The sequence below is a fragment of the Natrix helvetica genome (assembly GCF_964273705.1).
Source record: "Natrix helvetica genome assembly, chromosome: 7".
In the NCBI taxonomy this organism is placed as follows: domain Eukaryota; kingdom Metazoa; phylum Chordata; class Lepidosauria; order Squamata; family Natricidae; genus Natrix; species Natrix helvetica.
In genome coordinates, this window is record NC_138558.1 from 48,725,671 (window position 1) to 48,731,670 (window position 6,000).

A 6,000-nucleotide genomic window follows, 5' to 3' on the forward strand; every position below is an offset into this window, starting at 1 on the left:
GACTTTGGACCACTGAGCAACAGACCAGGTCTGTTTTTCTTTAGCCCAGGTAAGACGCTTCTGACGTTTGTTGTTCAGGAGCGGCTTGACAAGAAGAATACAACATTTGAAGCCCATGTCCAGGATCTGTCTGTGTGTGGTGGCTCTTGATGCACTGAGTCCAGCCTCAGTCCATTCCTTGTGAAAGTCCCCAACACTTTTGAATGGCCTTTTCCTGATAATCCTCTCCAGGATGCAGTCATCCCTGCTGCTTGTGCACCTTTTTCTTCCACACTTGTCCCTTCCACATAACTTTCTATTAATGTGCTTTGATACAGCACTTTGGGAACATCCAACTTCTTTTGCAATTACCTTTTGAGGCTTTCCCTCCTTATGGAGGATGTCAATGCTGGTTTTCTGCACAACTGTCAGGTCAGCAGTCTTTTCCATAATTGTGATTCCTACTGAACCAGACTGAGAGACCACTTAAAGGCTCAGGAACCTTTTGCGTGTTTGTGTTATGGCTTAATTAGCTGATTAGAGTGGGACACTTTGAGCCCAGAATATTGCACCTTTTCACAATATTGTAATTTTCTGAGATTATGGATTTGGGGTTTTCATGAGCTGTAAACCATAATCATCACAATTATGACAAATCATGGCTTGAACTATCTTGTTTTGCATGTAATGAATCTACCTCATATTAGTTTCACCTTTTAAGTTGCATTACTGAAATAAATGAACTTTTGCACGATATTCTAATTTTTCAAGTTTCACCTATATTAGATTAATAATGAGCTTTTGGTGACATACTACTGAATATAATAATTAAGCCAAATGAAATGACAGTCATTGACCAAATGTAACTATGTTGTACACAGTTAACCATGGACACTTCCCTAATTCATGTTTTATAGGAGAATCATTTCTAAGTTCACCTCCAAATATGTGAAGTATTTGTGCAATTTTAAAAAGTGTTAAGCCATTCATAATATTTTCCCTAGTTTTATCTTTTTAATAGAGAAGAATTTGAGCGATCTGAACTATGAGTTCAAGTACGAATGAGTAACATACCCTTTCATTTCCCATCCAACTTATTCATCATTCTTGGTTCCAAAACAATAATATAGCCTCAATGTTGTTATTTGTAATTCAATCCTTTCTGTTGCTGAACAGAGAAATTGTTAGCTCAGGTACTGCAGGAAATCTTTATAACATGCAGAAGTTGAGAGGAGATTTGTTGATCCTTTATTAATATTGAATAGAACTTTCCAATATGGAGAATATCAGTGAAAGAACACCTTATATATAATAAACTCTTATCCAATACTCTCCACTTGTTGAAGATCTTCTGATTTATGTGGGATTAATTGTTTATTTGGTGCCATGAAGTCTAACACTTCTGAGTGTGATGTAAACAAGGGCACTAAGGAATTTCTCGAAACAACATTTTTATTTATGGCCCCCATAAAAAAGGGGCTCATAGATAAACATTCCATCCCTTACTGTCACGGTGATATCTCTGACTGTCTAATCAATGATATATGTACATGTGAAGTTTTCCATACATGAAATTGTATCTTTTCATTACGTAGTTTTCTTGTTTATGAATGTGTAGCCACCCACCCTATTGAAACCAATAAAAGAGAGCCACGGAGTCAGATCTGGGCTCCTCATCCCGAGAAAGCAGCCTCTGTGTCTTTCATGATTCGGCCCCCCATGAGAAGCCCACCGGACATTTACATCCACTGGATTTGCATCTTTGCTAAAAGTGCAAAATGAGAAAGTCTACATTAGAACATATCGATTAATACTATCTTCACATAGATGTACTCATCTATCAAGAGTATCTCATATTAAAGTATCCAAAACTAATAAATACAATTCCACTTCTTGTCTAATAAAATAAGTGTGAAAGTCATTAGTCATAAATCATTGCAACTGGGTATATAGAAAATTATTTACCATGGCTTTTGGCCACTTCAACAAAATTGGCTTTCTTAGTGACAGAAAAAATGTGATAGTATCTCTCAAGCAATTACAGAGATGTCATCATCCACTTAATTACAGTTTAGTGTCTGAATACAAGAATTCTGCAATGTAGTTTCACTAAAAGATCTACAATATGGGCAAATTCATCTATTTATAAAGAAAAATTCAGAACTGTTGTATTCTTTTTAATGTAACAGTCACAGTATCAAATTTAATCAGAAATTCTCAAGATCAGTATAATTAGACTAGACAAAGTATATATTTGCTTGCAGAAACATATGTTGAAGAATCTCTCTTGAGTGCCATCAATTAGGTGCCAAGTATTTATCACTCCATATTTTCTTTTTAGATGAAAGTATGTGACATTTTACATTATTTCACTTTGATTCTCAATTTCCAAAAAGCACTGAAATTATGTTTCCATTTTAAATGCTGCAGAACTGATGGGCTTGTGCAACATTTCTAGCAATCTTAGGACCGAGTTAGTTGCCTCCAAAATATGAATATATTAAGGAACATATAATCTTAACATCGGCATAGTAGTCTCTAAGTGATTTTCTACCAAGCAAATGAAATGACATCTTGCATATAACTGTTTTAAATTTGTATTTGCATTAAGGATCACTTTTGGCCCACAATTTCCTATACCCGATTCCAACCTGCACTTGCTGCTTCATTTCCTTTATTAAGTTAATTGTTTGGGTCATTAATCTGTGTCAAGGAAGCTTTCCGAGTACTTGATGAGATTTTCAGGCATCAAGCTGTGAGGCATTAAAAATGATAAATTTACATCTAGGTAAAAAGATGCCCTTCAGCTTCAATAATGAATCACCATTTTGTTTACAAATGAGTATTCTGCTCAAGGCATGGCAGACAGATATAATTTTAAAGGGGAAATGGCATTACTTTTAGAGATGATCTATAGAACTGAAGGAATAACATGACAGAGAGATAAAAGATCTGGTGCAATTAATTTTTTATGTATGAATTTATAGATGCACATTTGAACTGATTCTGTCTGATCCATGTTTTATAAAGAGGAAGCTTCCTTATGAAATATCTTGAGTGGAAAATTAATATTGGTTGCATTATAAGTGTTCATTATTACTTAGGACCTAATTAAAATAAGCTTTACAACCTACTGTTAATATTTACAATATTCTGATATTTATGCTGTCTTCAATGGCTAAAAACCTCTGAAACCATAATCACATCTTGATCCGTATCTGAATTGAAAGGCTAAAACCTTTCCAACTCATTTATTAGAATTTTATCCATAGTGTTATACCATCACTTATATTAATTTTTCAAATGAACAATTTTATATCATTAATAGCAGTACACAACCATTGTTCAAGTACGGCCTTTTTTTTTATTAAGCTTAAACTTCCTATGTAGGTGAACCTGGCAAAACGGTATTAGTTGGATGAAGCTGCACATCGGGGAATCCTATATTCTCAAAATTTCTATGGGATTGTATATGTGATCCATAGTTTGAATAAAATCCATTTATACTAGTCTTTTATAACTAGTGTTACTTGAGTATGTATTATGACTTCACATATGGACAGGTGTTATTCAGAGAGATAATGGGATCCTTTCATTTGATGCATTCAAATGAAGGCTACAGAGCCATCTGTCTGAGACACTTTAGATTTGTTCACTGAGTGGAGAATTAGCCTAACTTTCCAACATTATAATTCTGTGGTATTCCTTCAGGGCAGCTAGGAATTTTACATCAGTGGCCTTGTATTCCTAAACAATGATAAAACGGTTCTTTTTCATTTCAAATCATGTAGTTGGGTATCTGCTGAAACTGTTCAGTGCATATATTTGTGAGGCAGTTATGAGCAAAATAGATCTGGTTAATAAATGCATTTAAATAGGAAAGCAACAATTAAGAAACACAACTGCCTTGTTAATTAGTGCAATTGCTCAATAAATTTTATGTCAGCTCACTCTTTAGAAAACTTGGCAGCCCCCCCCCCCAAAATCGGAATTCTATGAATTACAATAAGACCCAGCAGAAAACTAAACCACTGTAGGATACACAGGCCGTGATCCAAGTTGCTTAAGTGTCACTGAAATCAATAAGAGCTGATGTGTGCAATACTTGTACTGCCTTAAGTTCTTATGTTAATGATTTTAACTGAATAAAGACAATGTTGAAATGTTTTTTTTTATTTAATAATTATATGAAATTGAAAATCATCATTTTTTGAAAGGGGCCATTCAGGCAGCTGAGTCCAAGCAACTAAAAATAGGATTCCAAAATACTAGAAGTATAAATTCCAAACCATTATAAATGTAAGTAAAAATATAGAATATTCTGCTTTGTTTGTTTGTTGTAGTCACCAGTCAATGTAAGAGCAATAAATATGTCAATAACAATGTTATTCACCCTAAGACACAGAACTGAAAAATATGCATTAGATATGACATGAGTGAGATATTTGTCATTACTAAAAAATAGGGCACACAGGTATATTTTGGCATATGCTTATTTTTCCTAATAACTTTCTTCTCTGACCAAATCTCATAATTATCTTAAACCCACAGTATTTAGGTAAGTATTTTTATCTGAACAATTGTGGGCATTTGCTATTTTAAATGACTGAGATTTTAACTTTATAAATTCATGCAAATATATTTAACTTATTTTCTATATCAGCCACATTTATGTATGATCAAAATATAATCATAGATTATCAGAATTCATTGAAGTTTTATTTTTTCATATATTTGTTTATAGGCTTTATAAAGGTCTCCACTAGAGCCAACTCAGTAAAGTCAATAATTTAATGAACGTAAAACTGTTTTTCAAAGAATCCCAGGGACGGGAACATAGCCTGAGACAGTTGGTGAGTTACACATTTTCTGAAGAAAGAAATGTGTGAAGCAAACTATCTGGCTTATTAATTTAATTGGCATGTAATTTAATAAAAGCTGCAGGCTTAATTTTTCTCTGCCTGTTACAGACATGAACTTTTGCCTAGTCATGTTTTCATGTGCTACAATGGATTAAAATGAAAACTGGATGACGCTAGGAGTTTGAAGTAATTATCATTATTTTTAAATGATGATTTGGTGTGAAAACTGGCAGTGAGCATCTAATCCCTGTGTTTCTAGAGGTACATACTAAATAAAATCACATAGGATAACTGTAGCAACCTTTGAATTCATATTTATTTAAACTTTCAATACTATAATCTGATCCACAAAGTAATAAATGGCTTAATGTACAGTAATATTGATTTAATGACAGAAAGTGCAGATAAGCATTTACAATTAAATTATCAGGGAATCTTTAATGTGGCAAACAGGTGTATAGTCTGAAAATATGCTAATAGATAAAGACACAAAAGATTATGAAAACAGTGGGAAAACAAATTTGTCATACTCTATAAAGTCTTCATTATGTAGAAATGAAATGGAAATTGATAGATGAAAGAAAATACCAGTCAACTATAGTAATTTATCTTTGCTCATTTGCTTACAGCTGTTGGCCACTACAGACCCCTATACAAGAAAGTGTTGCCACAGTGTTCAATTTACCTGTTCCAAAGGTGCTTTTCCAAAAGACAACTCGACTTCCTTGATTTCTTTTCTTTGAAAATAGTTTGCTACTCATCCAAGAAGCTTCTTCAGCTGTAACCGACTGGTGGGGAATGAAAGGGTTTATATTTCTTAGCAATCATCTGGTCGTTATCACTCTAAAGGTCAGTCATCAGTTCTCAGAGAATCATTGAGGCAACTTGGAGGTTTAGATTCTGATTCAGGTTCCACTCTGATTCAGAGTGGCATGGAACCTTCTTGGGACTGCTGAAAGGACATTATAAACAGGAGATAGGTGGTGTTCCCCTCCCAATTTTAACATAGATGGCCTAGTTGACCCTTCTTTCAAACAGTGGTCCTCTCTGTACAGGATGTGTTGTTTTCATAAGAGTGGTCTTTGTCTTTCAGATCCAGATGGACTGCTGAATCCTGTCCTGATGAGTTTGTTGTGATTAGTCTCCTGTGTTGTGCCAT